The following is a 15,764-nucleotide window of genomic DNA, read 5'->3' as shown; positions in this document are numbered from 1 at the left end:
ATCTCATCCCACCCTGGCCCAGGAGAAGAGCTCTGGGATGGGATGGGATGGGATGGGATGGGATGGGATGGGATGGGATGGGATGGGATTGGATGGGATCAGCAAAGAAAACTATATAATGCATTGTAACCAAAATTAAAGGGTCTCCAGGCTTGTCTGCAGCTGGAGCTGACAGCTGTAGGCACAGGCTCTGTCACCCACGACCCTGGGCTGCTCTAACATCTTTCAACCCAGAGAGAATTAAACTCACTCCACCCCACCCCAGAGCCCCCATCCCATCCCATCCCATCCCATCCCATTCCGGAGCTCTTCTCCTGGGCCAGGCTTCGATGAGATGTTGGATCCTGGAAGCCCAGGAGTGTCTGGATACAATAAACTGCAGTTTGGGTACAATAAACTGCAGTTTGGATACAATAAAGTGCATTTTGAAGAGCCACCTGGAGTCCCACATCTTTCCATACTGCTCTTACAGTGAGGCCCCAGGGATAAAGAGTGGGGAGTAAATCCTGGTTTTAAAAAGGCCCAGAAATGTTGAATTCAAGCACTGAGCACTGCATCAAAGGGATCTCCATGGAGTGGCCTGGGCTGGAGCTGCTGAGTGGATTTGTCACTGCCTTCTCCCAGAGCTGCTGTCACGGTGCCCTCACGGCCTGGCCAGAGCGCCTTGCTGAGGCCAGCACGCCCCGAGCTGCAGGGGCTGGAAAGAACCTGAGCTACCCTGGCAGCCCTAAGTGCAGCCCTGCTCATGCTGACAAAGATGGGTTTGGAAGAGCTCCTCTTTGGAGCCTCCCTGGTGGGCAGCTTGGAGCCAGGCCGGCTCTGCGCACACCGGGCCGGGCAGCTCTCGGGGCTCATGGCCACGGCTGCTTTTCCTCCTCCTGCCAGAGGGCCTTTCACAGAGCCAGGAAACTCCATCCCAGCTGGTAACCCAGGGACAGGGAATGGCTGGAGCTGGGCCAGGGTAATTGGGATGGAGGTCAGGGAAATGCATCCCTGGCAGTGCCCAAGGCCAGGTTGGACACTGGGGCTGGGAGCAGCCTGGGACAGGGGGAGGTGTCCCTGCCATGGCAGGTTTGAAATATCCCTTCCAACCCATTCTGGGATTTTGGGATAAGGAGGAAGGTTAAAAATGCTCATCAGAAGCAGGGAAATGCTGCTACCTCTGGAGGTGACCCAGGAACCCAAACCCTCAGGTGCTCCCTGGCCCTGAGCACTGCTGCTGGTGGCTCCTAAACCCCACCCAGCTCCAAGTTGGCATCTTAATTAAATCCTAATTTCCCCCATTTGCATGGCTCACCCCTCTTGTATTTGCGGGCTTCCCAGATGAAGGAAGGAAATTATGAATCTGACTCCATGTTCTCAGAAGGATAATCTATTATTATATTATATTATATTATTATACTAAAGAATACGGAAAGGATACAGACAGAAGGCAAGAAGGATACTAAAGAAAAACTCGTGACTCTTTCCAGAGCCTCGACACAGCTTGGCTGTGATTGGCCAATAAGTAAAAACAATTCACATGAAAGCACCTGTTGGATAAACAATCTCCAACCACATTCCAAAGCAGCAAAACGCAGGAGAAGCAAATGAGATAATATTGTTTTCCTTTTTCTCTGAGGCTTCTCAGCTTCCCAGGAGAAAAATCCTGGCCAAGGGATTTCCCAGAAAATATGACAGTGACACACCCCCTTTTCCAGGCAGCCCCGGTGGCTCCAGGCAGGGAGGGAATCCTGCAGACCCTTCCCAGGGTGCAGTCCCTCACCCCTCCCCACCGAGCCCGGTGCCAGTGCAGCTCCAGTTCTGTGCCAGTGCCACCCTGTCCCTCCTGCTGCCCCTCTCCCAGGTGCTGCATTAACTCCCTGCACTCAAAATCACTCTCCAGTGATGAAACATACAGATATTTGATCTTGGCCCTTTATTTCCTGCGCCAGAGCAGCAGCCCCTCTTCCCTCTGTGCATTGGGAAGTCCTAATCCAGCCCGGGATTCCCCTGGCAGCGGCTGGAATGCAAACGGAGCCGGCTCAGCCCGAAGCTGTACTCGGGGACACTCGGAGCTTTTTGTCTGAGATGTTTAAACTGCAAAGCCCGTGGAGTTAGTGATTATTTCTGAGCGGGTGCCACACCTGCCCCAGGGCTGAGGGGCTCTGTCCAAACACGGGCACACCCGGGCACACACCAGAGGCTGGGGACAAAGGGAGTCCGGGATTCTGATCCTTCAAAGCAGCAAAGCTGCTCCTGAGAGCACCCAAGAGAATGTTCCTGACTGCTCCTGGCTGCTCCTGGCTGCTCCTGGTTGCTCCTGACTGCTCCTGTGCTTCTGTGTTCCTGGCTGCTTGAGGCTGTTCCTGACTGCTCCTGACTGCTCCTGGCTGTTCCTGACTGCTCCTGTGCTCCTGACTGTCCTGGCTGCTCTGGTGTGCGGGTGCCTCAGGGGGTTCCTGCTCCCAGGAGTCCCCCAAGGGCTGATCTGAAATCCCAGCCCCCTCCTGCCCCCAAGTTCTCGGGTCTCCTCTGTGGATGGGCTGGGAAAAGCCCCCCAGTGCTCTATAAGGGCCAGGCAAGGTGGAATTAGCAATTCCCCTCCTGGGGAATCAGGGAATCAGTGATGGGGAGCCCAGGCCATGCAGGGCCCTGAGCAATCCCTGCAGAGCCAGGGCCGGGCTTTCTGAGAATCTCAGGATGGTTTGGGCTGGAAGGGACCCTAAAGCCCATCCCATTCCACCCCTGCCATGGCAGGGACACCTTCCACTGTCCCAGGCTGCTCCCAGCCCTGTCCAGCCTGGCCTAGGACCTTCCAGGGATCCATGGCAGCCACAGCTGCTCTGGGAATTCCACCCCAGCCCCTCCCCAGCCTCCCAGGGAGTAATTCCATCCTAAATCCCAACAGGAATTTAAGTGCAGCCTGTGGCACACAAACACGCAGTGGGATCCCTCCCAGGTGTCCCCAAAACCCAGAGGAGCACAGGGGCCCTTCCCCAGGGGACACAAACCCATTCCAGGCTGGCAGTGGCTTTAAGGCAGGAGCTGCATTCCCAGCAGAAAAGCAATTCCCATCCCACCTGCACCTCCCAGACCTAATGGGGAATTCCTCAGTTCAGAATCCCATTTAGGTTTCTCTAGAAGTCCTGGCAAAGCTCCAAACCTGTGCAGTCAAAATCAGGGATAATTTGGAATTATTTAAACACCTGCCCTGTGGTTCACTGGGATCACCCCCTCCTGTCTTAGAGCTTTGGTTCCCTGGAAGAGCAGTTCCAGATGGAGAAATCCCCATTTGTGCCCTGCTTGGCTCAGCCCAGCTTGATTCCTCAGGATTTTTGCCTCTGCCAGAGCAGCCAAGGAGCCTCCAGCATTCCAGGGAGCCTCCCAGCCCTGCAGCCCTGCACAGAGGGAGCTTTCCAGCAATGACACTGCTCGGTTTTGAAAGGTTCATCCCTGGAAAATGCCTACAGCTGAACATTCACTGCCCATCCTTCCCAGGCTGTGTCTGACACTGAGTCCAGCACCTGTGTCCACCCCAGCAGTGGAGAAATCCCTGATCCAGCCCTCACTGCTCTCCTCACAAACAGTCTGCTCAGACTCGCCCTGGAGGCCACTGGTGCTTGTGAGCCCCCAGGAACTGTGATCCCACCCCAACCCAGGAATGCTGGATCCACAATGACCCAGCTGGGAGCACAGACCCGCCTGGATTCACATCCCAGAGTTATCCTGGGGGCTGATTCAGCCCCGTTTGGGGTGCAGGGAGCTGCTCCTCACAGAGGAGCTCTGGGCCATGTGTTCAGCTGGGCTCCACCATGGAGGGAATCAGCTCCAGATCCCAGGGAACAGCTGGAGCTGGGCCAGGGGGATTGGGATGGATACTGGGAAGGGTTCTTCCCCCAGAGGGTGCTGGCACTGCCCAGGGAATGGTCCTGGCCCCGAGGCTCCAGGAGGGTTTAGACAGTGCTGCTGTCCAAATTATTAGATTATTAGAAGGTGCAAATCTGCAATGAGCCTCAATATGGTCGATCCAATGGGGGCTCCTGGGATGAGTGAAGAGATCTGAATCTTGACTCCATGTTTCAGAAGGCTGATTTATTAGATGATGATATATATTATATTAAAATGATATACTAAAATGATACTAAAAGAATAGAGAGAAAAGGATTCATCAGAAGGCTGGAAAGAACAGGAATGGAATGATAACAAAGGCTTGTGGAGCTCAGAGTCCGAGCCAGCTGACTGTGATTGGCCATTAATTAGAAGCAACCAACATGGACCAATCACAGCTGCACCTGTTAGTAAACAATGTCCAGACCACATTCCACAGCAGCAGACAGTTAATTGTTTACGTTTCTTTTCTGAGGTTTCTCAGCTAGAATAGGAGAAAAATCCTAGCAAAGGATTTTTTTATAAAATATCATGGCTACAAGCCTCCATCTTTCTCTAGTCTTCCACTTCATTGTGACTAATCTTGAAGAAATATAAACACCTGCCTTAGGGACTGTCTCTGGTAAAAAAGACTATCAAGTTTCAACAGAGGTTTTGCAGTCTAAGTGCGCTTCTCATATCAGACTGAAGGCAGAGAGTCAAGGAAAGAAACAAATCAGCTGAATGGAGGACACCTTCCAAAGCACAGCAGAGGAAGAAAGAGTGTCTCAAATGACAAGCCAAGGCCTAGAAATAATAAATATAGGCCTAATAAATGTACACATAAGCTCCATGTCCCACCAACCCCTGCAGCCTCACTCTATTTGTTAATAGAGGTGAGAATTGTCCATATAAGAGAGGGATGCCCAGGGTGGGATTGTTGGGGGGTCTGGGCAGGGCAGGGGTGGGACTGGATGATCCAGGGGTCCCTCCTAGCTCAGGCTGTTCCCTGATTCCATCACTCCCAGCTGTCCCCCACCTGCTCCATGTGCTGAGTGTGAGCCTGTCAGAGGAGCTGGCTGAACCACAGGGCCTCTGCCTCCTCCAGTCTCCCTCCTCTAGTAAAACCCATCCCTAGGGAAGAGGGCAGGAATGAGGTCAGGGAAAATGCTGTTCCCAAACCCTGTAACCGCGAGCAGCCTCAGGGCCCTGCCCAAGCCAAAGGTCTCTCTTTGCTTCCCCACCCTCAGCTGATTTATCACTTCTGCTCTCGAGCCCTCCTGCTCATCCCTTTCCCGTCTCTGGGTGCACCCCACGCTCTGGCTGTACTGGTTTGTACTGGGCAGAGAGGATGAGCCCAGCACTGGCAGTACTGGTGTCCAAAGGCACGTTTTTCTGAGCAAGGGGAACAGGAAATCCCAGGAAAGTTCCCTGAGAGGCAAAGGCAGGATGAACTGAGCAGGACTGGCTGCATCTCACTGAGGCCTTTCAGGACTCCAAGGGCTTAAAAAAACCATGGAAAAGTGACTTTTCCATGGGCAGAGAGGGGAAGAACAAGGTGTGTGTGTAGGGTTTAGACTGAAAGAGGGGAGATTTAGGTTGGATATTGGGAAGGAATTCCTCCCTGTGGGCGTGGGGAAGGGCTGGGGTGGAATTCCTGGAGCAGCTGTGGCTGCCCCCGGATCCCTGGCAGTGCCCAAGGCCAGGTTGGACACTGGGGCTTGGAGCAGCCTGGGACAGTGGGAGGTGTCCCTGCCATGGCAGGGGTGGCACTGGATCCTTAAATCCCCTTCCCACCCAAACCAGGCTGGGATCCCATGATTTGTAACCCCAAGGAACTTCAAGGTCCCAAGGAACTGGTGACACTCCAGCACTGATTTCCAGCCCCAAAGCTGCACAAACCCTCATGGAGAACAATCCCATCTGTCCCAGGAAAAGCTTTCTGTGCCACTTTCCCTTCAGCTTGGCTCCAAGATCAGTGTGGAATTCTTCCTTCCATTTCCAAGGTCAGCACCAGGTGTTGCTGTTATCCCCAGCAGCACTTCTGCACCCGGAATGGCAGAGGGAAATAAATCAGATTATTTGTCTCATGTCATTATTCCAGGAACAGCTCCCCGGGGAGTCAGTGCACAATGGGATCTCAAAGAGAAAAGGAGCTCCATTGTAATGGAAAACACCTCAGGGAGGAGGGGATTGAGGGATTTCAGTGTCCAGGTGGAAATGTCCCATCCCAGTCCCTTGCCAGCCATCCCAGAGTTGCGGCAGAGCCACGGTGTCCCCAGTCCCAAGGGAAAAAGGGAAGGCAGGAGATGCCACAGGGAAAAGAAACGGTCCTGCTTTTAATGGGAGGATTGAGGAGGAGTTCTGGAGAGTGATCCATGGCCTGGCAGATTCCCAGCTCTGATTCCCACTTATCTGGAGCCTCCTGACTCCCATCAGCTCTTGGCACCGGGGAATTGATGGTGGCAAAGGGGAGAAGGAAGATGGGAACGTGTTAATTCCCAGCTTTACAGCTGGTACAGGAGCACAGGGGCAAATCCTCCCTTCATTCCCAGCTTTACAGCTGGTACAGGAGCAGAGGGGCAAACCCTCCCTTCGCTCTCAGATTTACAGCTGGTATAAGAACACTCTCTTCATTCCCAGATTTTACAGCTGGTACAGGAACATGGAAGAAAATCCTCCCTTCATTCCCAGATTTACAGCTGGGCATGGGAACAAATCCTACCTTAGAGCATCTTGTTCCCAAAATTAAGGACTAAATTAAAAAAAAAAATTTGAGAAGCTGCTGAAAAACTTAAATTCCTGCAGGAGGGAACTGTCCAACAGCAGGGAGCAGGAAGGGTTTGATGGGAGCATTTCCAGTCAAGCTTTCTCAGTTCTCCAGGGAGCTTTTACACCTCCAGGGATATTGTTTTAAAATATCAAATCCAGAGAGGAAATAGCCTTAGGAAGGGAAAACTCTTGGAGAAAATAGTGGAGAATCATCCAGCCCATTACCCACGGCTCAGGGAAGCTCCATGTGCTCATCCAGCCACATCCAAGGGCTGGAAAAGGAGGAGAGAGGGGGAGAGAGGAGTTCTGAATATAAGTGGATCCAATATTTTGGAGGAAAATACAGAGAGGAAACAAAAGAGACCAGGAAATGTCATCCTGGTGCCTTCTACACCTGGAGAAAACCCCTTTTCCTCAGAGGGGGAAGAGAATGGATTCAAACATCCCCAGGAACACTCAGGATATTCCTTCAGGAAATGTGTCTCCAGGAAAACAAATCCTGACAAGATCTTTGCACCAAGGCAGAGCCAGTCCAAACTTCCCTCCTGGAAGGAGGAACCTTTTCCTGCTGCAGTTTCATTCCTCCAGGGCTTTTCCCATCCAGGAGCTCCCTTCCTTTTGCCTTTTCATGGGATTCCATTAAAGAAAAAAGCAGGGATTTGGAATAATAAAAAAATTCCTTGTCAGCCATCAGAGGAGCCAAAGGCTGGAGAACACAAGGAAGCATGAAAGGAAAGGGTAAAAAGGGGAGATTTTGGTGGGATATTGGGAGGGAATTCCTCACTGGGAGATGGGAAGGGTTATTCCATTGGTGCCCCTGGATCCCTGGCAGTGCCCAATGCCAGGCTGGAGCCCCCTGGGACAAGGGAAGGTGTCCCTGCCATGGCAGGGTGGCACTGGGTGGGCTTTGAGGTCCCTTCCCACCCAAACCACTCCATGATTCCATGAAAGTCCTGAAGCCTGGAATGGGAGAGGGAACAGCTCCCAGGGGCTGGGTCCTGGCAGGAGAGAGGTCAGGGCTGACCTGAGCCAGGTCCTGAACATGGTCCCAGCCTGGGCCTGGAATCCTGCTGCTGTACCTGGGGAAACTGAGGCACCTGAGGGCTCATTTCCCATCTCTTCCAAGTGTCCTTTCCCTGTGTCCCAGGGTCAGATCCAACAGGGATTGAGCAGAGTCCTGTGAGCCCAGGGGGCCTGGGGGTGATCCCCAGTGCCCCCAGGCTGGATGGACTGGGAATGGGACTGGGAACAGGAATGGGAATGGGAATGGGAACGAGAATGGGAACAGGAATGGGAACAGGAATGGGAATGGGAACAGGAATGGGAATGGGAACGAGAATGGGAACAGGAACGGGAACGGGAACGGGAATGGGAATGGGAACGAGAACGGGAACAGGAATGGGAACAGGAACGGGAATGGCAATGGCAATGGCAATAGGAATGTCCTGCTGCTCCTCCAGGTGCCGCCCCAGGATCACTGAGGCTGGGAAAGGTCAGAGTCCAACCTTGGACCAAATCCCATCATTCCCCTAAAAACTCATCCCTGGCTTTAACCTTGGGGTGGGAGCCAGGAACCCCCAGAGCTCCTCAGGAAGGGCAGGAGGGCCTTTGCCAGAGGCACCTGGAGGTCACAGGGATCACCCAGGCTGGAACAGCCCTCGGAGCCCACACCAGGAGCAATCCTGATCCCTGCTGATGCTGGCTATCCCTGTGCAGGGACTTTTGGCCAGACACAAACCCAGACAATTCCCTGGCTGTGCCAGCTCAGCCTCTGCTCTACTCCCTGCACAGCTCCAGTGGCATTCCAAGGCTACTGAGAGCCAAATCCTGCTTCTCATCCCTGAACAAACAGCCTGAAACTGCCCTGAAATCCAAGAAAACCCCAGATCTCCTCTGCTGGCAGGAGGAGCAGAACCTAGCCCAAAACATTCCAAGTTTCCTGGTGTTGTTTGTGGGTTTTTATAAAAAATCAATGTCATTTACAATTACATAACTGCAAAAAAGCAGCTGAAAAACTTCAGGATGGAGCTTCTATTTTATCCAACCTTTTCTCCATTAATCTTCCCACACAACTGCTGTCACCATTAGGCTGCCAAAGGAAAATTCTTTGGATCCTTTCAGTTTGGCAGCTCCGCAGGTGGCACTTACCTGCTCTGCTTCCCGCCTGTCCCGCTTCCCCAGATCCCTGTGGATCCCCCTGAGCCTGAGGTAACAGGGATATCAGTGGGACAGACCTCCAGCACCCACCCTCCGGCCTCCAGCCCTGGAAATCCACAGGAAGGAGGTAAAAATTCCCAAATTCTCTGGCAGCAGCCGCTGGTGTGTGTGTGGAGTTTGCAGCCACCTGGGATTCCCACCCTGGGAATGGCTGAATGAGCCCTGCTGGAATCTCTGGGATCGCTGGCAGCATTCCTACGGAATCTGCAAGGAACTGGAGCAGCTTTGGGGCTGTCAGATTTGATCCTTTGAAGGGATTTTTGACAGGAATTGAAGCTTTTTTTAATGGAGAGGGGGAGGTTTTGCCGTGAGCAGAAAGGGGCTGCTTCCCTCGGGAGGAGCTCTGAATTCTCCCCCATTCCTGCAAAGTCTGGGAGCTCACAGGGAGCAGCGTCAGGTCAGGACTGTTTGTGCTTCCAGCCTCATCCCCCAGGTGCTGCAGGGATTTTGACAGTAATTGCATTAATTTATTTCCTCCAAGGTGAGCCCGGAGCCTCTGGAGTGGAGCAGGGATGGGAACGTGGCACGGGGACCTTCCCAAATCTCGGGGTCCCTCCTGTCCCCAAAACCCCCAGCTCCAGCTGCCACCTCTGGAGTCATCTCCATCCCTTCTCCTCCCTCCCTGGCCGTGTCCCAGGCCGGGCTGGAGCCCCCTGGGACCGTGGGAGGTGTCCCGAGCTGGGAACAGGAGGGGCTTTAGGGCCCTCCCAAACCAAACCATTCCAGGATCCCACGATTCCCCACACGGGGCCAATCACTCCAACCCCTAAACGGGAATTTTTGCAGCAGCAAATTTCCCTGCAATTCCTGTGCCACAAATCCCAGGATTTGGGAGTGGGGAGGTTTCAGTGGCAGCTGTGGAGGCTGACCCAGGCACCACTCCAGGGCTGTTCAATCCCAAAAATTCCAGCCCAAACCTCCACGGGGAGACTCCAGACTGGCCCAGGAGTTCCGCATTTGTTTTCCAACAGATTCAGGGAATAAAGGAAATTCCAAACATGGTCCTGGTGCTGTGGGATCAGAGGCTGATGTGGACGTGACCCTTCCCTTTTATCCTTCAGGATCTGAAACCTCATTTTCCCACTTCCCTCCTGCAGGGGCAGGGCAGGGATGTGGCAGCCTCTTGGACTGGAAACATCTCCAGGTTTGAGGAGAAAGGGTTTTTCCCTTTTTTCCATCTGGCTGCCAGGAGAGCCTTCAAATCCCTTGGAATGACAAGGAATAAACCTTAAGGGATTGCTCCTGGAACTTGGTTTGGAAGCCAAACTCCCTGAGAGAATTTTCCATCCCCTCCAGTATCCAAACACGGAGCAGTTTTCCTCTGGATTTGCCAGGTCCAGTGAATTTAATGGGAGGGAACAGGGTTCAGGAAGGGGGCAGTTAGCAGGGAATTGTCTCTCCAGGCTCAGGACAGGACATGGAATATTCAGCACGGCCCTCCCAGGTGTCCCAGGGTGCCCCACGGGCTGCTGTGCTGCCCTGTCCCCTGGGAAGCTCCAGCCTCCTTTCCAGGTGCTGTTCCTCTTGGGAATGTGACGTTTGGGGTCAGGGCAGGAGCAGAGGAGCTTCTAGCCCACTCCAAGGGGTATCCAGAATCACCCCCCAAGGCAGGGAGGCTGGGAATTCCCTCCCACATTTCTCCCTGTCACAGCTCACTGCCACATCCAGAGGTGATGCTCAATCCTAAATAAAAGTGTAGGTGATGCCTAATCCTGAATGAAGGTGCAGGAGGTGCCTAAATCCCAAAGGAAACTGTAGGTGGTGCCGAATCCCAAATTAAAGTGTAGGTGATGCCTAATCCTAAATGAAGGTGATGCCCAATCCCATATAAAGGTGTAGGAGGTGCCCAACCCCATATGGATCATCTCCAGCCACATCTCAGGACCAAAGCCTTGAACAAGCCAGGTCTGAACAGTAAAAAATGAGCTCAGGAAGCTTTTCCTTCCCGAGATTCCTTTTAATTAAAGCAGAACATCTCCAGTGGTGCCAGCCATGGAGCAGGAAGAGCCTTGGAGTGTGGCTGAACTCCCAAGGGAAGCAGGAGAGCATCACCCCTCCCTGCAGCCCCTCAGCAGCCAAAACAGGAGCTCCCCCAGCCAGGAGCTCCCAGAGAATTCCAGCCCTTCAGGAACTGGGAAAAAGGAAAAGGAAAATAAACAGGAACAGAAAACCCCCAGACTCTGAAGTTCAGAGGTTCAGGGGGGAAAAAAAGGGAACAATCTGTGTGTCTGAGAGGCAGAAAACAGATAATATTCAATATTCAGTATTCAGGATTCAATATTCAAATCTTCTTTGTCCTGCTGAAGATGGATTAATTTCCCAGCCTCTGGATGTGTCCCATGGATCCCCCCTTCCCTGCACATTTCAGGGCTCCTTTCAAAGCTGTTCTTTTCCCTTTCCCCTCGGGCTGCCTGGATCCAGGATAATTCCAGCAGGGCCAGGGAAGGGGGGAAGTGCCCCAAAAGCTCAGGGATGGGGCTCCAAGCACCTCACCTGTGTCCCTGCCTTGTCCCACGGATGGAGGGACAGGACACAGGGAATGGCAAGGATGGGATATTGGGAGGGAATTCCTCCCTGGGAGGGTGGGGAGGGGCTGGGATGGAATTCCCAGAGCAGCTGGGGCTGCCCCTGGATCCCTGGCAGTGTCCCAGGCCAGGGGTGGCACTGGGGGGGGATTTAAGATCCCAAACCAACCCAAACTATTCCATGACTTTTTTAAACTCTGGACACAATTTTGAGGTCCCCAGGAATGGGGGGAGGCTCCTGGCCAGCCCTGGAGCCACCAAAATCCACAGAGAGCACTGGAGCAGAGCTGGGCTGGGCCCAGTTCCAGGGAATTGGCAGGTCCAGGGTGCCCCATTCCTGATGGCAAAGAAGGAATTTGATAGGAAGAGGCCACAAGGACCTGGCTGTTCAATTTGCTCTAAAGAATTCCTGTTGAAATCCGTCCTTCCCAAATCCAGAGGTGTTTCCATTTGTTTCATTTCCTCCTCTCAGTTCTTCAGCAGTGAAATGGAAAATGGGGGGGAAAAAAGAGATAATTGGGAGGATGCCAGCTGTGAGCTTAAAATAGATCCAAATCCTTCCTCTTCCCTACCTGCAGAAGGAAAAGAAGGAGGTATTTAAATATCTATCTCTATAAACACATTTATTTATGGATTAGCCTTTTATTCCTTTAAGGAAGGCCAGGAATAATGGCTCTGGCAGGAAGCACCAATTAAAGCAGCTCTGTCATGTGTGGCACAGCCCAGGCCCTTCAACCCACAGCTGACTCCCAAATGAAGCCCCTGGATCAGCCACGTGTCCCCTCCAAAAACGGGGAGGAAGGAGGATTGAATCCTTTGGGATGTGCAGGGATCAGAGACCCCCCACGGGCAGGGTCCACAGCCCAGCCAAGATCTGGCTCCTGAAATCTTCCCAACTGATCTTCTGTGCAAGCCTGGAAAAATCCCACTTCATTTGCCTTCCCCACGCTGGATTCCCAGTGTAATTCCCAAAGGAGCAGCCACACCTCGGCTCATTTGGGCATTTGTTTGATCTCTCCCAGGTTTTTGCCTTTAAACACACACAAGGAAATGAGATATCCAAAGTTTCCCTATTTTTAATTTTGTTTTGTTTTGTTTTGTTGTGAAATCCAAATGTTTTTACTCCTTTGGTGCTGTTGGGGTGAAGCAGCAGATGCAGAAATCCTGGCACTATTTCTGTGCTCCCAATATTTTGGTATGGATGGAATATTTCACCTCCCTGCATTCAAAACAAACAGCCCCAAACCCCTGCAGCCCCCAAAATTCCCTCAATTCCTTGGGAGAATTTCCCAGCTGGAAGCCCAAGCATTTATTTAATTTATTTGCATGAAAAATGAAACAAACCCAAGGAAAACAATGCCAGCCCCCTTTGGATGTTTCTGGGGCTCCCCAAAGCCCTGCTGCCTGGGGCTGTCACATTCTCTGGGCTCTGAGGCAGCAGGGCTGGCATTAGGGCCGAGTGGTGGCTTCCATGGAAACCCCAATTTCCAAGTGTTCTGTGCCTTTCTGCTTCCACGCTGGCTCCAGCAGGAATTGTTTCTGCAGGGCTTGGCCAGAGCAGGGAATTCTTCCCAAAGGTTTGGAGGTTGCAGAACACGTTTAAGGCTCACTTTGCCCCAACACCCTGGGCTGTGGGGTCACATCTGTCCCCAGGGACTGTGGGGTCATATCTGTCCCCAGGGATTGTGGGGTCATATCTGTCCACAGAGTCTGTGGGGGTCACACTCATCCCTGGGGTCTGTGGGGGTCACACCCATCCCCAGGAGGCTCCTTGGGTCCCAGAGCCCGGCCCAGCCCAGGCAGGGCTCCTGCAGGATGGGCACATCCAGCCCATATCCAGCTGTGCCCGGCTGTGCCCAGCAGTGCCAGGCTCTGCTCCTGCCCCTGGAGGTGGTTCTGTGCTGGCAAAGGGATCCCATTCCCAGGCCAAGGGGTCCTGAGCCCCCTGCCTGGGGACAAGCAGCCTTTCTTTCTGCTCCTTGTTCTCCTGAGAGCCAAAAATCCCCACCTTTTTATTCCAGGGGCTCTGGGAGCACCAAATCCAGCCTAGCAAGGTTGATCTGGGAATCCTGGAATGGTTTGGGTTGGGAGGGACCTTAAATCCCATCCAGTTCCAACCCCTGGGACCCCTGCCAGTGTCCCAGGCTGCTCCAAGCCCCAATGTCCAGTGGGCCTGGGACACTGCCAGGGATCCAGGGGCAGCCACAGCCTCTGCAGGAATTCTATTCCAGGCTTCCCCACCCTCCCAGGGAGGAATTGTTTCCCAAAATCCAAGCCCCATCCTGCCCCATTTGATCCCAGCCCTGTAATTTCTCCACCTGCCGCTGGTCCCTGAAAGCTCAGCAGGGCAGAGGATGTCCCAGAGCCCCTCCATGCCTGGGGCCAATCCCAGGGGATAAACGCAGGGATAAACCCCGGGATAAATCTGCTGCCCACTCATCCAGCAGGAACCGCTCAGGAGGGCAAGGGAATAAATCCCAGAAATCCCCTGGGATGCTCCGATGGACACAGGTGGGGAGTGTGGCCAGGGAAGGGGCTCCAGTCACCCTGTGAGGCTGGAGAGAGGAGTTTGGAGGGGGATCCTCCCTCCCTTTGCTCCCTTCCAGGATAAATACTAATACTAATACTCATACTAATACTAATACTGATACAATCCAGCAGAACAAAGTTTTAGGATTTCCTTTCCAGGGGATTTCAAGCTTTTCTTTAATCCTTTTTGTCTTCACCCGGGTCAATGTTTGAGGTTAAAATGAAGTTTCAAAAGAAGCCAAAGGTTTTGTTTGGAACAACTTCCAAATAGTTGTCTTCCTGTCCCCTTGCAGGGGCACCCAGGGGATGTTTTGGGGAGGGAATGGTGGAATTTCCCCACAATAATTCACTGAATTTGTCAAGTATCCCAAACTACAGAATCCCAAATCCATTCTCATCTGGAAGGAGGAAAACTCACCCAGCTCAAGGGATAATTTCCAAGTGACTTGTTGTTTAATTAGCAATATTTCTGTATCAGCTCAATTATTTCTTATTGGACTTAATTAGGTCCAATCAGCTTTTAAGCTGCTGTGGCTGCCTGAGGAATTACCCAGGGCTCGGATGCAGGGAATGAGCTGCTTTCCCAAATAACTGCAAACATGGAGAGAATTTCCAAAGGCTGGGGCCATGTCCCACCAGGTGATACCTTGGAATTTCACCATCAGGTTTGCTTTGGCTTTGAAATGTTTTCGTGGGGAACCTTTTGGATTCCAGCTCCAGTTGGCCTTGGCCATCCCACTGCCCTTTGCCAGCTAAGTAAGAAAAATTGCTTCCCTCTAACAAATCAAGGAGATATGAGTGGATCATTTGGAGCGGATTTCAGGAAAAGGTGCTCCCCATGCAAACCTGCTGCTCTTTCCTTCACAAGCTCCTTTTGCCAGGCTGCACCTGCGCCCCCCCCCCCCAAAAAAAAAAAAACCAACCAACCAAACAAACAAACAAAAAACAACAACAACCAAAAAAACCTAAAAACAGTGAAAAACCTTTTGGAGAAGAGAAAGAGCTGAAAGCAAGGCCAGGGCTGGGCTGGGTTTTCCCCACCGGGGAACGCAGCCCGGCCCGACTGTGCCACAGGGCTGGGATGAGCACGGAGAGGGAGGGAATTCGGGAGGATGTTCATGGTCGGGCAGCTTTTATTTCCTTCGGTTTGTGGCAATAAATCACGGATAAAACAGCCCCGGCCCACCTGGCGGGGAAGCACTTGGGATGCTGATTATCCTGAGAGGGAGCCAAGGGGAAAAACTCCCACTGCTTTCAACAGGCGGCAGGGAAAAACGAGCCGGGATGCGCCGGGAAAACGGCAGCAGAGGCTCCCTGGAGCTGCCAGAGATGCCGCTGGCATGGATACGGGAACTGCTGGCCTCTTCCCACTCGGTGCCGAAAGGTCACGGCCGGTGCTGGGGCGGTGGGAAGGATTTGCTGCTTACGAGCAGTGCTACAAAAATGGGAAAATGCTCCCGAGCACGGACACGAGCTCGGGAAAAAACACCCGAGTTATCTGAGGGCACCTGGCTGAGCTCAGGCAATGTTTGTGCTGCTGCCACTTCCCCCGCCCTGAAGGGCACAAGCTCAGCCTCCCAGTCCCGTTTCCTCCCCTGTTTCCGGATAAGGAGTGGGATTTTGGGCCGGCTGCCCCCCAAGCCGGGGCTGCTGCACGTTCGCAGCTTTGCCACAATAAAAAAAGCAACTCGCCGGGAGAGGCTGGAGAGAACCAGACTGTAACGACTCCATCTATTGGGTAAAAATATACGGCTCCAAATGCACAGGGAAAATTAATTCCGAGGGAAAAAAAAAATATATCAGAGGGGATTCGGAGCAGTTACCGGCACTTACGGCTTAATTGGACACAATTAGAGGAATGTTTCTCGGTAC

The 15,764-nt window shown here is 52.8% G+C and overlaps 1 protein-coding gene across 1 annotated transcript in view; it reads left to right on the top strand.

Moving 5' to 3' along the window:
- The window catches only part of LOC121350517 (acid-sensing ion channel 2), a 396,350-nt gene that overhangs the window by 304,725 nt on the left and 75,861 nt on the right, over positions 1-15,764 (top strand). The window lies entirely within an intron of this gene.

Source organism: Pyrgilauda ruficollis, unplaced genomic scaffold, assembly GCF_017590135.1.
Source record: "Pyrgilauda ruficollis isolate IOZ18807 unplaced genomic scaffold, ASM1759013v1 scaffold157, whole genome shotgun sequence".
NCBI classification, from domain to species: domain Eukaryota; kingdom Metazoa; phylum Chordata; class Aves; order Passeriformes; family Passeridae; genus Pyrgilauda; species Pyrgilauda ruficollis.
The sequence above is the reverse complement of the archived record's forward strand: the minus strand, read 5'-3'. Positions and strand labels throughout refer to the sequence as shown.